The sequence below is a fragment of the Cyprinus carpio genome, chromosome A12, assembly GCF_018340385.1.
Source record: "Cyprinus carpio isolate SPL01 chromosome A12, ASM1834038v1, whole genome shotgun sequence".
NCBI lineage: Eukaryota > Metazoa > Chordata > Actinopteri > Cypriniformes > Cyprinidae > Cyprinus > Cyprinus carpio.
The window spans coordinates 26,786,132-26,810,215 of NC_056583.1; the positions used below are offsets into that span (position 1 = coordinate 26,786,132).

The following is a 24,084-nucleotide window of genomic DNA, read 5'->3' on the forward strand; positions in this document are numbered from 1 at the left end:
TCACCTACTAAAAAAGTAGTACTACAGCAGAGTACATCTTATTTGTGCACAGATTCCATCTGGGTCTGGTTATAACTTATTATGTGTTTATAAATGTCTTATATTGACATGAAAACAAACTTTTTTGCATTAAGTGGCCAGGTTATTGGTTTTCTAATGAGACACTAGATGGCAGAATACATCACTACATAGGGATGGTGGATGGCAGTTGGGGCCTCAAATCCCTCACACTGTGCCCAGTATGTATCAACTGCTGCCATAACCTCATTACCAGCGGTTACAACTGGAGCAGGAGCAAGGTAGTAATGACTTTATTATTGAGTCTCTTGCTATTCACACAAGAACTTAAAAAGCACATGATCACACAATGCTACAGAGATTTTCTTTGAACTTTAAGCGTATTTAAGTTTGACATTTAAGAGTAAATCCCATTTGTGATTAAACGGTAACAAAATTTAGGGTGATTCTCATAACTTTGCTCAGGTATGTCGACAGGCAGATAATCTCTGCAAGCAATCTTTATTTATTATGATTATTATTATTGCATGGAAGAAAGCAAAAGGTTTCCACAGTAACGAGATTTGATTATAATGTGAGGAGAAATTACTTAATGGGTAAGCTTTTGGTGTTGGTTTAGATATTTATCATCAAAGCTTGTACATTCAAAAATCAGATTATATAGTGATGTTGCTTATTGATATGAATGACTGTTACTCTACACATAACAGAGGTGTCCTAGGAATTTATATGGCAAAATGTTACCATTTTATTCGACCTTGTAATACAGAAGCATACCATGTAATTCCAACTATGCCCTGATACAATCATGAATTCATCACAGAACTATTTTAAAGATACTTTTTTGGAGATTGGATATTATAGAGAAACTGTTTAAGACTTTTCAGAATATATCACAACAACAACAACATAGCAACAAGCTACTTTTTGCTTGTATAGCCCCTTTATTTATTTTTATTTATTTATTTATTTTATTAAACACTTTAAAAACATATTCCAAGGAAAAGAGCAGGGGAAAAGGAAGGCCAAACAATACATAGCACTTAAAATTCAGAAGAGGGAGAGAAATAATAATAAAAATAAAATAACAACAAAAAAACAATTACATTAAAAATAAATAAATAAATGGAAAAAAATTAAACAGATCACATAACAATAAACATAATGTTTCCTACAAAACAAAAATTATACAAAAACAAAAAGTGAGCATGCATTCAAAGTTTTAGTTGCATTTTTGTTACAGGAGGTAGACAAGGATTTAATGTAGATCTTAATATCTTCTTGAAAGTAAGAGGAAAAGGGGGGTTAACTTTCATAATCTTGCATTTGTGAATAAAATATTTTGCAACCTTTTTTATATTGCTTCCCAAAAGTGAAAGATCCAAACAAAACATCAGTGTCATTACTTATGAAGTTAACAATGAACTGGCAAATGTCTTGCCAAAGTTTTCTTGTATGAACACAATGCCAAAAAGATGCAAGATAGTTTGTGGTTGTGCCTTTTTACTGTGCCAGAGAGCTCGCGCAATGACGTTCTTCTGATTGACAGGTGAAAGTTCCAATCAGTGAGAGTAAAAGACGGAGGCGGGTCCGTGAAGCGCTGACTGTCTACACTTCAAAGAAAACTGCGATTTGACTTGCAGTGTTGCAACACAGTGAAGACGCGGAGTGGGAGTTTTCTCTTGACATAACTACTTTTCGTTGTTGACACCAACTTTAAGTCTAGCCGGACTGCTACTTTTGTGTATCTGTAAGTCTTAAAGTTTCAAAATGTCCAGCGACCTCAGGCCAAAGCTGTGCGTCTTAGAAAAAGGGGACAACGGCTACGGTTTTCATCTCCACGGCGAAAAGAACAAGCTAGGCCAGTTCATTCGGCATGTGGAGCCCGACTCTCCGGCCGCCGCCGCGGGTCTGAAGGCCGGGGACAAACTGGTGTTCGTGAACGGGGAGAATGTGGAGGACGAGAAGCATCAACAGGTGGTGTCCCGCATACGAGGCATCACGGGCCAACTAGAGCTTATCGTGATGGATGCAGAGACCGCAGAACTGCTGCAGAAGCACAACTTGAAGTGCCAGAAAGAGTATGTGACTGATGGCATACCGATAGCGAGCAGTGCTGGATCGGACCATGAAGACGAAGTGAAGAACGGGACACCAAGGGAGTCCACCCCCGTCCCGGAAACAAACCGGGGACATACGCATGGATAGACTGAGCGTGAGCTCCAAGGTGAGTTCAACTAAACGAACAGCTTAAATATTCAGTTCAACTAAACGAACAGCTTAAAAAAATAAGAGTAAATTTACATCACTTAAATGAAGATTATTTTGGATCTTGATGATGCTGCGAACAAGATGCGAGAGAAGTTGAGTCTTCTGCACGTGCGTCAAGTTCAACGAGTGTCCCCGTACACTTTGGGTAGCCTATATAATTCATAACATGACACAGGCCTAGTTAATATGTGTTTATTCACACTTCAGATATTTTTCATAACATGATATAGTAAATATGTGTACGTTGCGTCACACTTCAGATATTTTTCATAACATGATATAGTAAATATGTGCATGTTGGTTACATATTTTTGAAAGAATGTTTGTAGGCCTAACACTTTTTTTTCCACATATATTCTGATTTAGTAACTCTCAAAATGTTAAGTGGTGTAACCATTAAACTAAAATACTTTAACTGGACATTAAATACACTTGAGTTTACAGAAATTAATCGTTTTTTCAGGAATTCATCCTTTTGACTAGACTCTGGCTGGAAAGTTATAGCTACCACTTTTGACTTTTTGATTTTTGACTTTAATCCAAGCAAAAGCTATCAAAATGACTTTTAATTCAACAATTAAAAACATGTTCATCATAGTAGATGTGTATTCAAGTTAATTTTTGCAGGTATTGCATTTCATAGAGTACATTTTTTTATAACTTTAACGATTTAGACAAAAATCTTTGAATATTATACTAGTTACCAATATTATATTCCCAGCAGAGCTTGTCTACAGAAAAGCTAATTTTCACATTTTCTTACGGCAAGTTTCATCCATTGCACATTGTTTGATGACCAGGCCACTTGTTGTGGATATGTGCCCAAAACAACACAGTGTTTGGTGAGGAAATGAACAAGTGCAGTTTCAAGTGATATGAAATTTGTATGTAACAGTACAAGGTCTTCCAAGTGATTTGCACCAATAGCGCAATAAGTATATTAAAAGCTTTATCTTTATTCCAGTGATGTAAATTTGAAGGCATTGCAGTGGGCACATTCTCTTTCATGACACAAATACACCCAAAAATGAAAATTCTGTCATCATCATTTACTCACACCCTCGTGTTGTTCCAAGCCTGTTTGACTTTCTTCTGCAGAACACAAAAGAAGATAATTTAAATAACTTGAGGAACCAAACCACTTTGGACCCTACTGATTGTCATTGTACAGACATGAAATAAAAAATAATCTAACCTAATCTTAAAATATATTCTTTTATGTTTTGAAACAACATGAGGATGAGAAAATGAGGAAAGATCCCTTTAAGAGGATGCCCTATTATCCACATTCATTTAATTTTCATTCAGTCAATCAAAGTCATTGGAGACAATTTATTGATTTCTTTTTTTTTTTTTTCATTGAGTTTCAATGGAGCTCTATCAGTTAGACGGTAAATAAAACATTGTACTAAATATAGTTCATGGTTTTCTTGAGTTGTAATTGTTCGAGATGAGGACATTTGTTTTTAGACTAAGCTGACCCCAATAAAGTTTCAATCCCTTGCCTTGGAGATCCTTGAGCAGTGAAGGGGGTTATTGTGGAAAGTTACTCTTTGTTTGGGTGCAGAAGCAAGATTAGAGAGAAAGAAGCCCACAGAGTAGGATTGAGATCTTTTCATCCTATGTAATAGATTAGGATGTGCCATCAGGCTTGGAGAAGTTACAGAAGATCATCCTAATAAAGAAAGCAACTCTATTATTTGAATGATTGCTCAATAATATGGATTATTTTGAGATTATCATAGACATTTGGGAGTGACACAGTTCCCTAGCAACCACCCAGAATACCATAGTGACTGAGTTTCTGCACAGGCAAGCTCCACTTACATTTTCTTTAGAAAATCTAGTTACAAGTTACCATAGAAGGCAATTAAGTTTTCGAAAGTGCCAGCACAGCAAAAGCAAACATCAAGTGTGCAGTTTTTGATGCTGGTTATTCTTTTACTGCACATAAAGACATACAGGCCAGTGTTTGTCAGTCCCTTTTCTGATTATGTGGCATGAGCCAGAAATAACGTTAATCATCATAACCCTGGTGGACCAGAGAAGGTCTCTGCTCAATTACAGTTATTTAGAGTCTCCGGAACAATATGGATTGTAATCACATTTCTTTTCCAGCAATTATCAGTGTGTTTTTGAAGTCCTAAGTCACCCATGAATGGCCCTTCTGTTGTGTCGTTCTCCTCTCACCCTCCTGTGTTTCCATCCTTCCTCTCTGTGATCATTCAGAAGTAAAATGCCGCTGGAGGTTCCTTGGATCGGCTGTCAGTTAAACCCAGACTAAGCTTTGTTCTTGATGACAGTTCCCTGTGGGATGCTGTTTACTTTCTGAGATGAGTTTTCATAGCAGATAACATTTAGACAGCTTGCTCGCATTGTGTTTAGCAATAAATGATGGAAAAGAGGCAGAACGGATGATTTATGAAAATTAGATCAGTGTCTGAGTCTGAAAAAATTTCCTGACATTACAGATATTTGAATCATTCTCTGATAATGATTCCTTCACATAGTTTTCTTCAGGAATGCAGGTGTGTTGGGAGGAAAGAAAGGGTGTGTTTCTTTGGAACAATCCTCAATAGTTTGCTTTGATTCTATTTATAATAAGTGGCATGTGATGATATATCAATCACTACATTGTGTGCTTGTCATTCTGTGTGTTTGCAGTAGAGGAACTATGCTGTTCATTCAGTGTTTTATTTATTATTTAGATTAGCCTCATTTTAAGTGGACGATGAAAAGATGGAAGTGGCCTACTTCCAAACTTCACCAAATGTTACTGGTATAGACTGGTAAAAGTGGTCGTAATCACTGTACAGGGCTTGCAAAATCGCTAGCCCGACGTCCTGGGGGCTGTTGAGTTTTCCACTTGGGCTACAAAATGTATCAATGCTCTGCCCGACAGGCTATCTTGAATAATGATATAAAATTCCTTCCTTGATTCATGTTGTTCACTCGCTTGGAAATGGATTGTAGTTAATATTGCGCTCTCGCTGACTGATTCTGCTCTCTCTCCTCTCGCAATTATCTCATCATAAACAACAAAGTGCAGATGTACTTATGATGTAAGTAGGATATTCATTCATCAAACAGTGTATAGACAGGGAGGTTTTTTTTGCGCTAGACTTAAGTCAGCCATATACTGTTCCTTGACAATGTACATGTTCTTTCCTCGCTTTCTCTGTATAATGTATTCAATGTGTGCATAACTTTGGAAGGTACAGGTTAACACAAAAATGAATTCATTACATCCGTGAACATGATTCGGACATCTGGATGGTGAAAATGACATCTCCCATGATCGCTCCACTCTACTTCATAGCGTCATAAGGCTCGTTCGAGATGGCATCGGCGCTGTGCAGACCGAGGTCGGCGTATGACATCAAGTACTGTGGAGTGTGATTAGAGAGCAGACGTCTTTTTTAAAGCGTTTTGAACTGCTCTTGCGGTACTTTGGTGTCATGCACCGATTGGTCTGTGCAGCGCCGATGCATCTCAAACAAGCCTATTGTTTTTGAAAATGTGACTTCTAGCGGCGAAAAGTAACATATTGTGCCTTTAACAAAACAATGTAAAAGAAATCGCCTGTGCGTCATTACGTACATGCGGTTTTTAAGGGAACCCTGAGTATTAAGACTTGTTTGGCTTAAAATAACGTAAATGACTCCGGTCTCTTACTGAAATATGTAATAGAAAACCCCTGAAAGATTTACTTATTTAAAAAATACACATCGTTTTATACGTATTTTGGACCATGGGGGGGCCATTATTTCAATGATGTCAACTGGTTGCACTCGTATGAACTACAAACAACCAAAAGCCGCACAATGTGGCATCGTATCATATTCCAAGTGGTACAAATTAAAAAAAAAACGGATAGCGTCCAGTGTAGCTCAATCATTTGATGTCATTGAAATAATGGCGCCCCCCCCATATTCCCAAATATGTATAAAACGATGGTGGATTTTTTAAAATAACGTAAGTCTTTAATGGGTTTTTCTACCTACATATTTGAGTAAAAGACATCCATTTACGCTATATTAAGCCCTATGTCTCTCCGCGTAGCCAAGACCTTCAGTGGCAGCTTCATTGGCCAAGGCCCGCCTATGAGGCCGTTTGACGCAAAGACATGTCCAAACCAACCCACTCAGCAGTTTGCTTCATTCCATTCGTCCCAGTCGCGGAAATGTCACCAAAATGAACCCAATACCGGTGTTTAAAAACGCGTCAGACGTATTTTAAAGATTCGTAATGCCTGCAAACATCTTAAAATATTTCACATGACGTTTTGCGAAAATCCAGCGTTTAGCTTATCCTAGGATAAGCGCTTGTCATCACAGGTTGGAAACACGCCCGCTGTCTTCTTTCGTTGAAAGGGTTTTTTTTGGCGCTAAACGTAAATCCTTTGTTTCTTCCCGTGGAACGTTGGGTTTTAAGACCGCGACACACACAGGTCTCGCTGAAAATCCCTGTTAAATTCAACCAATCCGATGAACGACTTCGACACAGTCCTGAAGTGTTTTTTCCACTTTTGTGTCCTGTTATGCCTCAGACGTTTAGGCCCAACGGTCTGTTGGCGATTGAATGTCTGAGGCTTGAAGACGATATTTAGGCCATACAAGTCCCCTTTAATACCCGGGTTTCCCTTTAAAGGGGGAAGCAGCCGCCGATAAAATAACCTGGCTGTTCCATAAGCGACCACCTGCTGTCCAAGATGGACCCAATTCCCAAAACGTCTCATTCCACCCTTGTCGGCCGTTTTTGGTTTTTGTTTCAGTATTGTTTATTATGTTAGTATAGGTTTTCCACAAAGCTAAAGTCCAACCCAATTGTTGTTTTTTGCTTTTTTACAGTCGTGATAAACATGTGTTTAGCAACCTTCTCTTTTGATTTGTTTTGATTAAAATCCCGTGGTTTGCCTCTAATTTTTAATAGACGAGCGCAAAAGGCAAAGCCCTTTAAGTTGTTTTGTTTAGAGTAAGATATTGGTTTTTTATTTGTATTATTTAGTATTTGTGGATTTGTTTAAAAAAATGTTAGTTTATAGTTTTTAGTACTTTTGCCAATTTTCCAGTTTTCACAAAGAAATGTTTCAGAAGTTTGTCCTAGAAATACTATAAGCCCCCTTTTTCATTTATAATTTTGCCCTAAATCTTGCATTTTGTTAAAAAATGTGAAGAAACTCGTATCTAAAATCATTAATCAAATGTAATCCATTGTTGCGCGAGCCCTGGAGATAATAGCTATAATACACGTATTTTTGTATCTGATATTCTTTACCAGCTAATTTTCTCAACTTTCTATTTTAGGGTTTTAGGGAATAAAAACTATTTTTTTTCTGTTTTTCTATTTTGGGTTTTATGTTTTTGTTTCTAATGTTTTTTCCCCCTCAAAATTGTCTACTCTTTATTAACAAGAGGTTTCCTGATCATTTCTTAATTGAACCATATTTTTGGCCTGGTGAACAATTAATAGACATACATTCACACAAACTGTTTACTGTTGTCCGCCTAAACCTAAATCATTGAGGAAACCATATTATCCGTTGCCAAAATATCCTATATGTGAACTGTTTTTTTTGTTAAAATTGTGGCCTGTTTTTGACAACTAACCTTGCTTTTTCAATTTTTGCTGTTTTTCCTAGCAACATCACTTTGTTAACCCTAGCAGCGGCATAGCCACAAACACAAAAAACCTTTGAAATACCCCTAGCACAACCGAGAGAAAAGTACCTAGGACAACCCTTCTTTCTAACTCTCTAATTTATCAGTGCAGGACCTGTTTTTAATGGGGCCAAAGCACAAATGGTAAATTTTATGTCCCATAATGTTTTCCCATTTTTCAATTTTTTATTCCCATTTTCAATTTCAGGCAGACCCAAATACAATATTCTCTAGATGAGCACCACTTATAATTGCAAATTAAACTCGCAAGCTTGACGTTGTAACTTTGCGGCGAGGAGGGATGTTTAACACATTGTGTATAAACCACTTCCGCTGGGTTTACAAAGATCACCTGTTTTGTCCCTGCTGTGGTCCCCCCCCCCTGCTGCATTGTATATTACATTAGGGCAGTTACAACAATCGTAATAAGTCCCCCAACTCCAACTTCTCTTTGTTACCTGTCTTATGCATTTTGCTGTGGGTTCGCCGTTTTCAATTCCTCTATAGGTTAATAATTGGCCTGTTTTGAGCTTTTGGGCAAGTGCACATCTTGATTCAAAGCCTCAGTCCTGTAAATATATTTCTTGTTCCTTTTGGTCCATCTCTGCCCATCTTCCACAATTCATATAATTCATATTGCCTCATAACTAATTTATAAATGTTCCTTTTATTGCTTTTGTGGTGAACCAATAATGGCAAGTATACCCACATGACATAATTTTAGGAAGATTTTTAAAATAAAGCGTTTGTTTTTTTACTTTGGAAAAACCCAGGTTTATGTGTTTTTTTTAAGGACTAATTTTTTTGTTTTCAATCATCAGTTTTTCAATGTTTGGCACCAAACTTATAGCCGTTCAATCCTGCAAAGAGTTGAGTCAAACCAAAGGACCAAAGATTTATAAGTTACTGAAATTGAGCTATAAAGTCATTACCTTTGTAAATTCTTGAACTTGTAGTAGCTTTAATAGGGCGGGTGTAGATTTTACTGAGGGCCCCTGCCTTAAGCGGAGATGGGTTTAGTTAGGGCCTTTTCTCCCCGACTCCACTTACTTAATGTATGGGCGGACAAGCTACCCAAAAATAAACATTCCACAAACCCTGTATGACTTTTCATTCTTCAATGGACCACAAAAGAAAAATTGTCTGAATGTTTTTTTTTTTAATGTCACATAATGTAAAGTGTTTTTTTTTGAACCCTACTGACATTGTACTGTCAACTCTATGGAAAAAAACTTACATTTTTTCTCTTCAAAAATACCTTTTTTTTGTGTGTGTTTCCACAGATGAACGAAAAGGTTATAGGTTGGGAATGATGTGAGGATGTGTAAATGTTGACATAATCGTTAATTTTTTTTGAGTAAACGTCCATTAATCTGAAAAGCATATCTATACACCACATGCTGTTTGTGGAATTGTGGTTTGACCGTGTTATTTTTCCACATGTAAAAATGAGCACAGATTTTAAAAGTGATGAATTATGAATGCTGCTTGACTGTGGGGTGAGTTTGTTCCCCCGTTGTGGTAATAAACATTGGGGAAATATCCATGATGAGTTTGCATAATGTTAATACATGTCTTAATGATCTGATGCTATGATGCACTATAATATTCATATTGGTGTTTCCTCGGACAAACCTATCATATTTAGGCGATCTAGAAAAGAATGCACAAGTTGATGAAAACATTATGCAATGACAACGTTGCATCCTTTTTGAGGCTGGAAACTTCAGTCCCCATTCTTTTTAATAGCTGAAAAAATACTAAGCAGTGCAATATATTTAAAAAATTTGCTTAAAATCAACATGAACACTTCTCTGTTTTACAGTATGTGAAAAGTCAAGAAAGAGTCTTTTTAAGCCTAATAGTTATCGCTACATTTTATTTTTTTTCTGTGTAATTAGTTATTGACCTCTTTTGCCGATAGTCACTTTGAAGGCCACAGGAGCTACAGGGTATTGTTATGTCACACAGACTTTCAGGAGGATTAGCATGAAATGAAGGTCTTTGTCAGACACTGTAGTTGTAAAAATGACTCTTCCCCACATCTACTGTGGACAGGGGGAAATTATTTCCTCTGCTGACTCAGCTTCCTATATTGAAAATAACCTAAGGGCCAAAGGAGGCCCAGAGGGGACTATCTAGTCAGCAAAATGAACTCTACATGAAAAGGAACTTTGTTTTTCTTGCATAACAACAAAAGATCACAGGCTTTCTGCATTATGGCATGGTCATAGTTTAATGCTAGTTTATTGTTAGAAACTTATTTCCTCTCATCTCATTTCCGTTTGTTTTGTTGAGGGTTGTTCTTGCCCTGCTCGCAAAACTGATTCTCTTAAATGAAAAACTCCTGCTCGTGTGAGTAAAAATCAGACACAGATCTATAATAAGCACAAACCAAGTGTAGAAGTATCTCTTTTCTTCTTTTTTTTTCTAATCTAAAGTAAAACATGGGTTTGATAAACAGTAGTTTGTAACATTTGTGGAATAAAACCATTTTGTGCTAAATAAGAATGTGACAAATGATTGAACAAGCTATTTAACAGAAACATACCCATTAACTACAACTTTAAAAATATTTTACATATGAAGGCAAAATTAAGAAAGAGTTTTTGCATTGTGCATTGTGTTACTATATACATTAAATGTAGTACAACATGTAGAACTGTTTTTTCAAAGTATTGAGAATTTTTTTATGAATATAATTAGAATTATTATTGTCAAAAATAATATCACAATGCCAAAGAAAATCGTACTTCTAAAAATAAGCTTAATTCTTTATGCAAATACAATATCTTTTTTTACTTTTAATGGGATTGGGGGGGGTGAAATAAGTTGTTCTCGACAGAGTTTTGTGACTTTCACCTCCTTTTGTCTTAGATCATATGTAAAATATTTTTCTTTAGAGTGTCTTATCTTCATGTGGATTTGCTACGATTTCTTTCATAAAAATCATACTGCAGTGTTCCAGGGATCTTAATCGAAGCTGATGATGTCATCTTTGCATTGTGAATGAGTGGGCCCCTGCCAAACCCTTCTCAGAGATAGCAGACCACACCCGAGTCCTTTCCCACAATTCTCCCCCTTACTCACCCCCGACACGACCAAACAGAGATATGCCGGAGCCATCAGCTCACCTCACCCGCTGCATCTACATATCTTTTGCTTCTCATAACAGTGGCAATGCATCAAGTATGATTTCCATATCGTACTATATCATTCTCATCTGTTCAGTTCATAATTTCCAACCCAAATTTTGCTTATGAAAAGTGTTTGCCTTGGTTGGAAGAGTTTTTTTTTTTTTTGCAGTAGTTACATGTAATTGGTAATGAAGACACAAGAAAAACCAATACAGCGATAAGTCTATGGCTTTATCAGACAGCTTTGTATATCTTCACAGCGGGATCACAGCGGGGGTGTATCTTTTAGTACACGCTGAGTGATCTTCTGTCTGCTTGTGCGCATAGTATCACACGCATTTAAAAACATTGTGACCGTCACACGTGTTTTTGACGAAAAACCCAGCCAGAGAGCGGATAACATTGTATAATATCCCTGACTGTATGTCCAGTCCTCTCAGGACATTGTGAACCTTCCGTCAAACATTGTTGAACTTGGCTACAGCACTTTGGCAGGAAAGTTACCATTTCGCAGGGTGAAAAATAAGACCTAATGTTTAGTCTCTTGCCAGTTTGGTCAGTGCTTAAAGCCAAGAACATGTTTGCTAAATCATCCAGCATGTTTGTGCTAGAACAATACCTTAAATAGTCGTGAAGAAAGGTGTTTCTATAGTTTAAAGTGAGCAGCGTGTCAAAACAACAAAGCAGTACACACCACAAAGCACTCAGGGTCGTTTAAGCCCCATTTCCGTTCCGTTGCTTCTTTAAGAACTAAAGCATTTAAAGATGTAAAAGTGCTACAAGAGCTTCAGATGCTGTGGTTTATTTTTAACAGCACAGCAGCAGAAACACAGTGAGCAGAAAAATAGATTAATACAATTATTTTTATCTGTCATACAGTACATATATGACTCTTGACTTTTTCAAAAAAAAACCAGATTTGTAACAAGACATTTTTTTTATCCCCATTTAGTATTGTATGAGCATTGAAAATAATAATAAACAATGTTATCACTGGGAGAATTATTGGTAGATGGCAAGGAAAATACAAAAGATTGAGACACTTCTATTTTTTGCTCCCAAATATTTTTTTTACAAATAATTAAAAAATGTTGCAATTCACTAAATTATTTGGAAGCATTAATGACAGTGTGTGCTTTTTTTTTTTTTTTGCATTTCATTTTTCGCATCCTCTTGATCAGTCACCTGTTACTTAAGTGAATGTGGTGTGCACATCCTACTTTGAATAGATGGCAGGGAAAGGCAGCTTTGAAATGACTGGTTAACTTTGAGGCATGCTCACGAAAAAGCATTTTAATTATTATGCACATTTTTTGTTTTTAGTAAATACTTAATACTTAGTAAATACAACTAACAAAAATACAGTATTTTTTCTGTCACGTGGCCTTCTGCCATACATATTTTTATATTTAGATACCATATTGCTCTATAGTGAGCAGTTAGTCTTTTAGCTGACGCTTTCATCCAAAGTGACATATAGTACACTTATTACAGGGACAGTCTTTACCTGGGCAGTCTGGGGGTTAAGTGCTTTGATCAAGGGTACACTTAGTAATAGCTCATGGCTCTGATTACCAGGCCTGTGCTTTAAACCACACACTGTCCACAAAACCATCCTCAAACAGAACTCTTCAGTGGCACCCTTGTGTTCAGCAGGAGAGCTTAAAACGCTTAGCGTAACATATGGCCTCTGCGGCTAAGCCTGTGCTAATCAGAGCTTAGATAGGTCTTGCCTTTGCATAGTCACCCTGTTAGAAAGAGTTTCTTTCTTTCATTAATGGCTACAGTCAGGCACATTTTTCTTTAGGGGACAGTAATGGAAGATATGTTTGCTATTGTCAGCTGTATCTGCGACCTGTGGTTAGCCCCCAGCTAGGTTTTCTGTAGAGCAGTATTGCGTTTAATCGTGTCGAGCACATTCAGTGACCCTAGTCTAAACACCTTCTCCTCACTGCTATCCGGTTTCCCCAGAAGAGCATAACCTCCCAGGAAGTATGTAGCCTGTACACTGCAGCTTTGCTGTCCCTTTAGTATTGGCAGGGTTAGGCTATCATGAGCACCGTGGACACACTTTACCTGTGTGGTGAACAGGTTTGCTGTTGGTCTGTTCAGTTTCATTGATTGGGGTACTTGTAATGATTTTGAGTTAGCTTTTTTTAAGCATAAAACTGGTCAATGTAAAGATTATAATAACTTATCATGATTAATCTCATAAATGGTGTATCTTGTTTTACTGTTTTGGTATTAATTTTAAATAAATAATTTATATATTATTATTATTATTATACTTAAGTATTATTAATGGGACTGGTGGAGATGCATAAGACAAAATATCAGTTTTATATCAACTCTAATATAATATATAATTATTATAATATATAAATTAATATATTATGTAAATATGTTATTGTATATAATTAATATAACATCAACAGCAGCACACAGCATTTATTTTATTATTGGTTATCATTGTTGTTTTTTTTTGTTTGTTTTTAGTGAATCATGTGTTGGGGTGGTTTTATTTAATTATTTTATAATTATAGTAATTATAAACACAAATAATGAATATATTGTTATTGTTGTTGTTATTATTTTATTATTATTATACTCAAACTTTATTGATGGAGCTGTTGAGGAATGTATAAGAATAAACATTGGCCTAAAATCAGCTTATATATGTTTGTTTGTTATTAATAATAATAATAAGCAGTAGTAGCTTATTATTATTGTTATTGTTTTTATTATTAATAAGAATTAATAATATTATTGGGTGTTTGTTTTACTGTAGCATGTTTTGTTTTTGTTGATGAAGGGGTTTTTTTATTTGATTGGACATGGACAAAACACTGGACTCTATAAACAAAACTATATTATATAATAATTTTAATATAATTTTATAATAAACTTGAACAAAATTTCCTTCCGTATTTGTTTTCATACTTTCCAGTTCCTGTAGGTTTAGTTTTGACTCATCCATAAATCAATATGTGCATTTGTACACTACAGCATGTAGATGTTTGGTTTGTTATCTGTTTTTTATAATTTCAGCCATATAGTTATAGACTGGTTTGCTAAAGAAGGAAGTACACAGATGACTGGTCAGGTGGTATAGAAATAAATTACTTCTACTTTTCTGTGCTTCACATCTCGGGATGTTGACGTACTGAGTCCTCTTTAAAATGGTATACAAGTTATTTCTCCTCATTTAATAGATTTCTTTGTAGGTTTTATTTAGAAAGTGTTGCTCAGAATATTGTGGAAGCTTAAATGTTTCAGGAAGCAGGTGACTTGTTCATGTATCGATTGGGGTCGGTGGCTTCACTTGGGAAGTTCTTTCTGTTGTACTTTAGGATTTTCACATGCACATTTGTAACGTGAAAGAATTTATTCTGAATTTATTTCTGGTGTGTAGTGAAGGTTTGATTCCAACATTTTGCAGTGAAGGGAATTAGGATTGTTGCTGACTTTAATTGGCTTTGCACAATATTCTTAGCTGTAGTTTACATTTGAAAGATATATCTTATTATGATTGATAAGGAATTGATATGTATTTGATATCTTGAAATGTTCTCCTAATTTATACATTTTGCTTTGTGTGTTTAAGATATATCAGTATATCAGCGTTTATCATAATTTCCTTCCTTGTTTTATTGTCCCTCTTTTTAGGAATCAAAAGAACGAGCTGCGTCCACGTCTCTGTCACATGAAGAAGGGTGCCACTGGATATATGGCTTTAACCTGCACACAGAGAAGTCAAAACCCGGCCAATACATCATGGCGGTGGATGAGGACTCCCCAGCAGAAAGAAATCTGGACTTCGGCCTCAGATAAAATAGTGCAGGTATAATAACACCATACACCAAACAACTTTTGTGTGTGTGCTTCAGGAATGTATGGTAATAAAGTTTTGTGTTGATGATTCAGAGAGTGCCTCTCTCTCTCTTTCTCTGTATATATCACTGTAATTCAATGCCTCTCCTTAAAAGTCAGTATGATTTTTTGATTTGAAAGAAATGTAATAATTGTAATATCTAGCAAGAACTCTTTTAATTCGATCAAAAGTTAAAGTTTAAATAAATTTTTAAATAAATGCTGTTCTTTTGAACTTTATATTCATCAAAGAATTGATAATCAAAAAAAAAAATAGTCATGGTTTCCGCAAAATCAAGTAGAAAACGGTTTTTCAACATTGCTAATAAGAAGAAATGTCAAAGAACTGAAAATTCAGCTTTCCCGTCACCCATAAATTTTATTTTAAATTTGAAAACTACTATTTTAAATTGTAAATACATGCAGCCATGATGAGCATAAGACACTTCTTTCAAAAACATTACAAAAAAAATCTTACTGACAAAGGCATATTTTTGAACAGTTGGGTACATATATATTATAAATTACTTTTTTACTTTTTTTTTATTATTAATTATTTTTTTAACATAATTTTTCTATCAATTTCTGTCATTTTTTGTACATCTCAGTTTCTATAATTGTTTTATCTATTATGTATATAGTGACATTATATCAGCCAGAAGCCATTCTGCTTTCTAGATACAGCCATTGACATCATTCATTAAAAAAACATTGTATTTAGTAATAATTTCAATAAAAAATTCTCCCACCTTATAAAGTATTTCATTAGCCTAACCATAGGTTGTTTATGGCTGACATCAGAAAAAAAAATTATATATATATATATATATATATATATATATATACATATATAAAAAAATATATATATATATATATAAAGGATTAATCTTTCGAGCTAGAGTGCTATTTTAAACATTTTATACTTGCACAGAGAGCGTTAACTATAAATGCCTGAGCAGTTTGGACTGTGTTTCCAGAGCATTAATCTCATTATCCGTCAGTAAAGGAGTGGCCAATGTAATTACTGTCTCTTTGGGAGTGCTGGGATTACTGAACTCCTGAGGAGAGATCAGAGCCACATATCTTTATCAAACCACTGATATAAAACCAGGCTCAATCCACTTACTACGGCTAAGTGATAGAGGTCCCAAAGACCCCTAAGAAAGTTCAGACTGGTAGGAAGAAAAATACCCTGTTTATGTTATTTTTATGTATAAAAAAATCTACGTATTTATCATTGTCCTATTTTAAAATGTGTGTTACTACCTGGTGTAAATAAGGTCAAAGATATGAAGAAAGTGAGGTTAGACAAATAAATATAAATAAAAGACCAATTTCTCTTTGTGTTTAATCCTAATCTGTACACAGTTTGGTTTTTACTAGTGTGAAATCTGTTCTTTACTTGAATTAATTCCTGCAAAAATCAGGTAATGACAAACAGTGTATTGTCCGTACAAACAGATAGCAGATTAGCAGCTAGTTACTAATGATGTCATTAAAAGCATATCTGAGATGCGTCACTGTTTTCCAGTCAAGTGTTATGTTGATATAGATATTATTATGGTCAGTCATCATCAATTTGAGTGACATACAGGGGAATCACTCTTGGATTTAAATAAGGTTGTCACTCCCAAAGCCTGTGAAGTGTATGTACGTGACTTCAGTAAAAGTATGTAAATGTTCTGAGGGTCATGGTGAAATGGTTTTGGCTGCTTTGTAGTTCAGGTCTGTGGTTATGTGTGTTTTCACAGTTTTAATTTCACACATTTAAAAAAAAAATCATGCCCCTTTCACTGCCTGAAGACTGGTCGTGTGACTGGTTGACGTAGTTGTTCACCCTGAGCACAAATCCTGGCCTGACTGAGAAGACTTTTCATTTTAAAGCCTCGTCTCATTTCCTTTAGAATGCCACCGAACCCTTTTCTTTGAACGCTGACTTCGTGCAGCGGCCGTGCTTGAAAGCTCTGAGTGTTTTCACACTCTCACAGTCTCCCTGTTCTTAGTTTCACTCCCATTTGCCACGTCTCATTTCAGATTCCAGAGAGCTGAGACATTTAAATGTCAGGCATCGTGTGGAGTCACATGGCTTACCTGAACATGACGATAAAGACTTGCTATGCTATGCCTGTTCACAAACCCAAGTGTGTCTAATGCTTACTCAGATGCTAATTCTCCTTTCTGTGAGTGTGGCCTCTTGTTATGTGTGTGTGTGTATCTAATATGGCTGTGTTTAAAGGACACATAAGGGGGCTGTTGTTTTCTCTGCTGTTTTTTAATTGCCTGCAGAACGAGAGAGTGGGGGGGGTCTGCATTCCTAAGAGCCCACTCCTGCCCTGAATCTCCCACGCAGATTCCTTAGCCTCTGGCATTATGGGATAGATCGGCAGAACCTCAGTCTTTTCCCAGGTGTCTCCTCTCTGAGAGCAAGTCATGGTCATGGGATTAGACTCTCTGTTGACCCATAAGTACTTCAAATGAACATGAGCGTCAGAGAAAGGAGATGTGCTTTGTCTGGCTGGTATATATTATAGTATGTATAGACACAAAAACTCACTTGTTACACATTTGCACTTGCCAAAATTTTAGTCTAGCTGCATTGGTGTGAATAGTGCAAATTAAGTAATAGTGACATAAAGAAACAATAGTGCAGATATATCAGAATAGTAATATTTACAAGAAAAATCATAATTTTTATTTTAATTATTTTTAAATATAATTTATGACTTTAAATTTAATTATATTTTTACATTTAAGTTACATTATATTTAAATTGTTATATTAAAAAAACATTACTTTAAAACTAAAAATTAAATTGCTACAAATTGAATAAAGGAGAATAACATACAATAATTAATTTTTATTTAATTCTTAATTTGTAATTTTATTTTATGTAATGTATTTATATTTTTACATTTAAATTGAAACTCTATTTCAAATATTATTACATTAAAATTAAATTACCTTAACGCAAGAAAATTACATTTAGGAAAAAAGTAATTACTAATCAACAATAATAAAAAAAAATAATGTTATATGAGATAATTAATTTTTAATTTGTAACCATTTTTTAATGCAATTATGTTTTTACATTTAAATGAAATTACCGTAGATTTACCGTTTAGATTAAATTACCGTAAAGCTATTAATTAAATTGACCAGGAAATTACTAATTAACAGACTTTGTCATTTTGAAGTATAAAATATATTCTAATACATTATTTTTCATAGGTGTTCTTGCTTTTGTAATAAGTAAATTATTAAAAAATAAAACTTTCCATGAAATGTCCCCTGAAGATCACTACTGAACCACAGACGCTGACCACCTCATGCACATGCTTTGAATGATCCAGGGAAACAATTGTTCATTTAAATATCCAGATATATCAGAATGAATGGAGACTTCCTGCATTCCTGCAATGTTCCCACAACTCTTCCTTATATTTGAAGTCTCTATCTTTGCTTCAAAATCCATGATTTATTGTCTGTTGTTTCCTGCAGGTGAATGGCATTGCTGTGCACACAATGCAGCATTCAGAAGTGGTGGCGGCCATCAAGACAGGAGGAGATGAGACCAGACTGCTGGTGGTGGATCCTGAGACAGACGCTTTCTTCAGCAGCTGTGGGTGTCCTTCCGACTGAGAAACATCCTCACAGGTACCAGCGTTACAAATTAACCAGCTATTGCGTGTTTTTTTCATGTGCAAAGTGGGTTTCTGTCCATCTCACACTCGACCTTAAGTGTGGTTTTTGCTGATCAAGAACAACTTTGTTCACTTTGTCAGACATTTCAGATGATGTTACCACACACACACTCACATAGTAACAGACTGCTGGTTAAACATCAACTCGAGGCCTGCGGTGGCACTGTCTGTACATGAGAGAATTAGCCAAAGTCAACAGCGCACTGCCGGCATGTTGTCAGTGGTGATCAGGACCATGGCAGAAGTATGAGAATAGGGGAAGTCAGTCACCCCCAACCTAAATGTGCCAGACAGGCAAACGACTCCTGTTTGTGTTCCAGCCACCCCACTATGACACGAAGTGGCATAACATGATATATGACATATAGGTCACTTCATTGAAGGCTTTTTTGAGGGCAAATAGAGCAACAGGTGAAATAAGAAAAAAAGTTAATTAAATAAATAAAAACAAATGTATAAGAAAATTATTGGCGAAACTATGATGAGCTTGCCTCTGGGTTGTTGGACTTTTTCCATTTCTCACTGAAAGAATGTTGACAGCTGCATCCACACACATCTTTTATTCATTATTTCAAACCACAACAGCCATGTTTCCAAAAAAATCTCAATCAATTCCGTAAAAGGCTTTTTGCCCACTTCCGTTTTTTTTTTTTTTTTTTTGTTTTTTTTTTCTTGGAAGTTTTTTTTTCTTCTAAAAACTTACTGTTCAACCATTGTACTATGACTCTACTGTGCCATGGCATTTTGGTTCAAATAATAGTGATGGCCAGTAATCATGAATATGCTAACCCCCCCCACACACACACACATTTGCATTTGAACTGAGACCAATATATCTGATCATAAGTCTTTAAAAAATGCATCTGCAGAAAGCTATGAATTGATCTTTTCCCTTCCTCTTTGTTCTCAGGTCCTCTTCCGGAGTCTGTTTCCAGCCCTGATGCAGAAAGATCAGGTGAGTGACATCTATAAGGCTGATGATACACGGGACTTTTTAAGCAGTGTTGCTGTCAACGGGCAGCCAGGTGAGACACAAGGCCCACGGCCACGGCCTAGCTGAAGTATCCACATAGAAATGTGTTTACTCTTTCTCAATGGGAAAGTGCCCAAGCAACATTGCTCAAAAAACAGTTGCCCGGCTAAATTGCTCAAAAAAAAAAAAAGATGCCCTGTGTATCATCAGCCTAAATGTATTCAGACTTAAGTGGAACACTTTATCTTCATAAGTGTCAAGCAAATATGTGTGTTACCTATTACACATCTCGCAAAGTGGGCGTGTGATGTGCTTCGTTTAGTTGCACATGCTAAATTTGCATGATCACATTTGATTGGCTGATAAAGTGTAGTAGTGTCCGAGCATCAGTGATGGGATTAGACAGGCAGCATTAGGACGAGGGGGGTAAATCTGCGGAGGCTGTGATAACCAGATTTCAGGCCTCTTTTAATGCGTGTCCTGGTTCCTCTCTAGCAGCTCTTCTCTGTCAGTTTCCCACTGCTAGATTAGACGCGCTGAGAGAATTGATAACCTGGAGCAGATCATCACTGCTTCCTCTGACTTAATGGAAGCTCCACATGTCCCAGTTATCTGCTAGTAGATAAAAACATCTCAAGCGTGTGCGAGAGAGTTTTTGCTCTATTTCTTCACGACAGCACAAAACATCTGTAGCTTTATCAAACTCTACAAACTGGTACCGCTGGCGTTTCTCAGATCCTCTTTCACCTTCAGATGATTTGTCTGGCTCTTGCTCAGCTGGAGTCCATCACAGAGAGTTTGAGAGTAACTGGAATACCAATATTACTTTAGAGATTTGTGGATCATGTGGTTTACATCAGTTGTTCTAGAATGGGAGCTATAAAGCAATTCTATTTTAAAAATATTTTTGGAATTTAAAGTTTCTAAACAACATACTTGAGAGCTATGACATATATACAGTTAAAAATATTATATATATTAATTTTTATTTAATAAATATGTAATTATAAATAAATATAATATTAATATTATGAATATAATTATATTATAATATTGAAATAATAAATATTTAATTCTTTAATGCAACAAAGTGCACAGTTTCAAGATTTCTTTTCTAACACTTTTATTAACATAATACTCCAAAGCAATGCTGAAAAAAAAAGAATCATAATATCCACAAAATGCTTTAAGCAGCACAGCTGTTTTCACATTAATAATAAAAAATAATAAGACACCAATCAGCATACAGAGTAAAATAATTTCTTAAGGATCATTTGACACTGAAGGTGGAGTTAATGGCTGCAGATAATTCTGCTTTGCCATCACATGAATAAGTAACATTTGAATATAATTTTAATTTATAATAATATTTCATAATATTACTATTTCTATTGTATTTTAATCAAATAAATGGAGACTTGTGAGCACGCGACACGAACATTTTGGCTACATACAGTACAAGCAAAACAGAAGCAAATTTTCATTTGCTTCATCTAATCCATCAGAAATTCTATAGCAAATATAAATCTCTTTAGTTAGGCTCTGCACTGAAATATTTCATTGGCTAGAAATTGCTCAATCTGTTCAGTCTGTATAAAATGACTTTTAAACTTTACAAACAACTTTCAAAAGAGTTTCAAAGCCCTAGATGGAGCTTGAGATTTGTTCAGTTTAGTCTGTGTTGTGGAGAAATGTCTCATTTCATCTGCATTACATCAGGGTCCCCATGCCTGTTGATCAAAGTGGTTTGGTGATGGTATAAAAACTTGTAGAAACTTCTGGTTTGAGGATCTAGTATTTCGTAACACTTTCTTTCAGTTCATGGCTATCTGAGTCCCTTCCAACTCACTAATTATTCTTTGCAATTTGTTCAAATAGAGAAAAAAAAGATGACTGTAGCTCTTGCTAATTTCTTAATAGCGTCCACTTACAGATGTAATGAGTAGTTTCTTCTAAGCACAGGGCCGTCCCAACACCCAACACTCATGTCTCTGCACTTGACCATTTGTGCGCTTACATGACATGCTTCCTGTATTCAACTCAAGACGGCGAGAACGTGAAGAACACACAAGTGTATGTAGAACATTTGATTACCAGATGGGACGCACTTATAAAACAGTTTTGTATAAATGCAAGTGAAGTTATTAAAGAGCTTCAGTTTCCAGTACTATGCACTTTAAAATAAACTTGTAAATGTAGTCCCTGTGTAAGAGACAAAACAACATTTAATGTGTGATGCTTGGAAAATAAAAACAGCCCTTCTAAATGTTTTACAAAATATGCATAGTCAAACAATATGTGCAACACTTATATATGTACGTAACATCAAATTAATTTAGCTTACACTGTAAAGTTTTCTTCAAAATCACACGAGTTCATGCACATGATGTGTTATTGGATACTCTTAGCCTCAAAAAATGCACCAAAGCACTATTAGAGATAGTGTGGATTTAGCTTTGGCATTTATCCTACTTGGGACAGTCTTGTGTGTGTCCTTCCTGTCACATGCACTTGGCCAAGACCTACCTCATGTGTGGCTGTTGGGACAGGCCCCATAATCAGACTGTGAACTGAAACCTCAGGGTCCATCTAGGGGTTTGTTTTTGGTACTGCACTTAAAGGGGAAAACCCACTTAATTTTTGTCATCATTTATTCACCCCACATCCTTCCGAACTTACTATCTTCTGTGAAAGAACAAGATATTTTGAAGAATGTTGGTAGCACTGTTATGGACAAAAAATACAGTGGGAAGTCAGCAGAGATAGAAAGTGTTTGGTTATCAACATTCTTCAAAATATATACTTTTGTGTTCTACAGGAGAAAGAAATGCAGACAGGGTTGGAATGACATGAGTGTTAGTAAATGATGACAGAATTTCCATTTTTTTGGTGGACTACGCTTTTAATTGTTGATGTTGTTTTTTTTTTTATTAATGGCAATACTTTGTTGAAGGTGAATGGAAAAGCAACTCAGGAGGAACCTAAAGTAGCTATGAGCCTGTCGACCTCCAGCACCTCCTCCAACACCTCCACTTCTGCAGCTCCAGCCAGCACCTCACGAACCAGAGGTTTGTGTCCATGCACCACAGTCTTGAGTACATGGAATATTAACATAACATCTTCATTTTAATGATGGAATGTTTGCAGGACAAACCAAAAAGAGAAGGCTCCAAGTGAGACCCAGGACTATCTCTGGACATATCGCTGCAGCAGGCCAAGGAACGCGCTCACCAGAGAAACGCTCTAACAAGAGAGCCCCGCAGATGGACTGGGAGCAAAAGAAATGAGCTCTTCAGCAACCTCTGAGCCTCCCCTCTTCCTCTCATTTCTCCCATTTTCTTTACTTCCTCTACAATCGTCCGTCCCATCATGCCTCTCTGTTCCTTTGTTCTCTTTTTCAGTACACTTGTACACATTTTTAGAAAACCTTCACATGTATATTTTTAAACCAGTGTTATTTCGACTGTGATTTCTAAATCTGTTGGTTTTTAATGTTTGATCATGATCTATATCTCCGATGTAAGATGAAATATATGGATTTAACATTACTGTATAATGTAAGTCTAGAATATAATTTTTTTTTTAAAAGAAGAAAGCGTTAACTGATATCTGAAACATATCTGTATATTCTCTTGCTTTGCTTTACAGTAATATTGCTGCAGTATCGATGGCCCTTTGAAAGCGCTGTATAGTATCTGATGAGTTGCTTTAGGACTAGTCTTAACCATGGAGAGTTTGAAATAACTTTTAGAGCCAGCAACAATCCATTGACTTTCCTGTTTCGTGGTGTGTGTGTGTGTGGTGTGTGTGTGTGGTTATGATCAGTTCATAACATGAAGTGTAGAAACTGCAGCCTTTTAATTTTGTAAATGTGAGCTGTTCATGGTTTGGGACCCATTAACCACTGAGATGAAAGCGTTTGACTGAACTGACGCTGTTGGCTGATAAACCTTCTAATTAAAGGTTTTTATTTAAAGTGCTTGTTTAGTGGATGTACTGTGCTTTTTATACAGCACTTGGTAATAGTGGGAGTGAGCACTGAATGTTTAAGCGTACGTTTTACTTGTAAATCTTGCACAGTATTTTATTTCCATAGCAAACGCTTGCTTCACTCCATATGACTTTAGTAGGTAAATTTTTATAGTAATGAAATGTACCTGCTTTAAATAACTTTTAAAGAACCATGTCTCTTTGTTCTACACCAAAAACAATTAACATTTTTAAAAATAGCCAGTCTGTTATGACTATATTTATACACGTGTTGCACAATATATACCGATGCCAGAAAAGCATTGTAATACCCTGCTGTTAAAAACGGTACTATTCCTTGACAGCATTTTAATAAGAGTTGTATTTCCTAAATTGTGTCTCTTCAAAGTATTTGGCATCTTGGATCTGTGCATTAGGTCTTAAAGTGACAGCAGCCTAATAAACCTGCTGCTCTCTATGTCGCT

General features: G+C 35.8%; 1 pseudogene; it reads left to right on the top strand.

Annotated features, from left to right (window-relative positions):
• The first annotated feature begins 1,585 nt into the window (after window positions 1–1,585).
• Window positions 1,586–22,949, top strand: LOC122147071 (annotated as a pseudogene).
• Window positions 22,950–24,084: the final 1,135 nt, after the last annotated feature.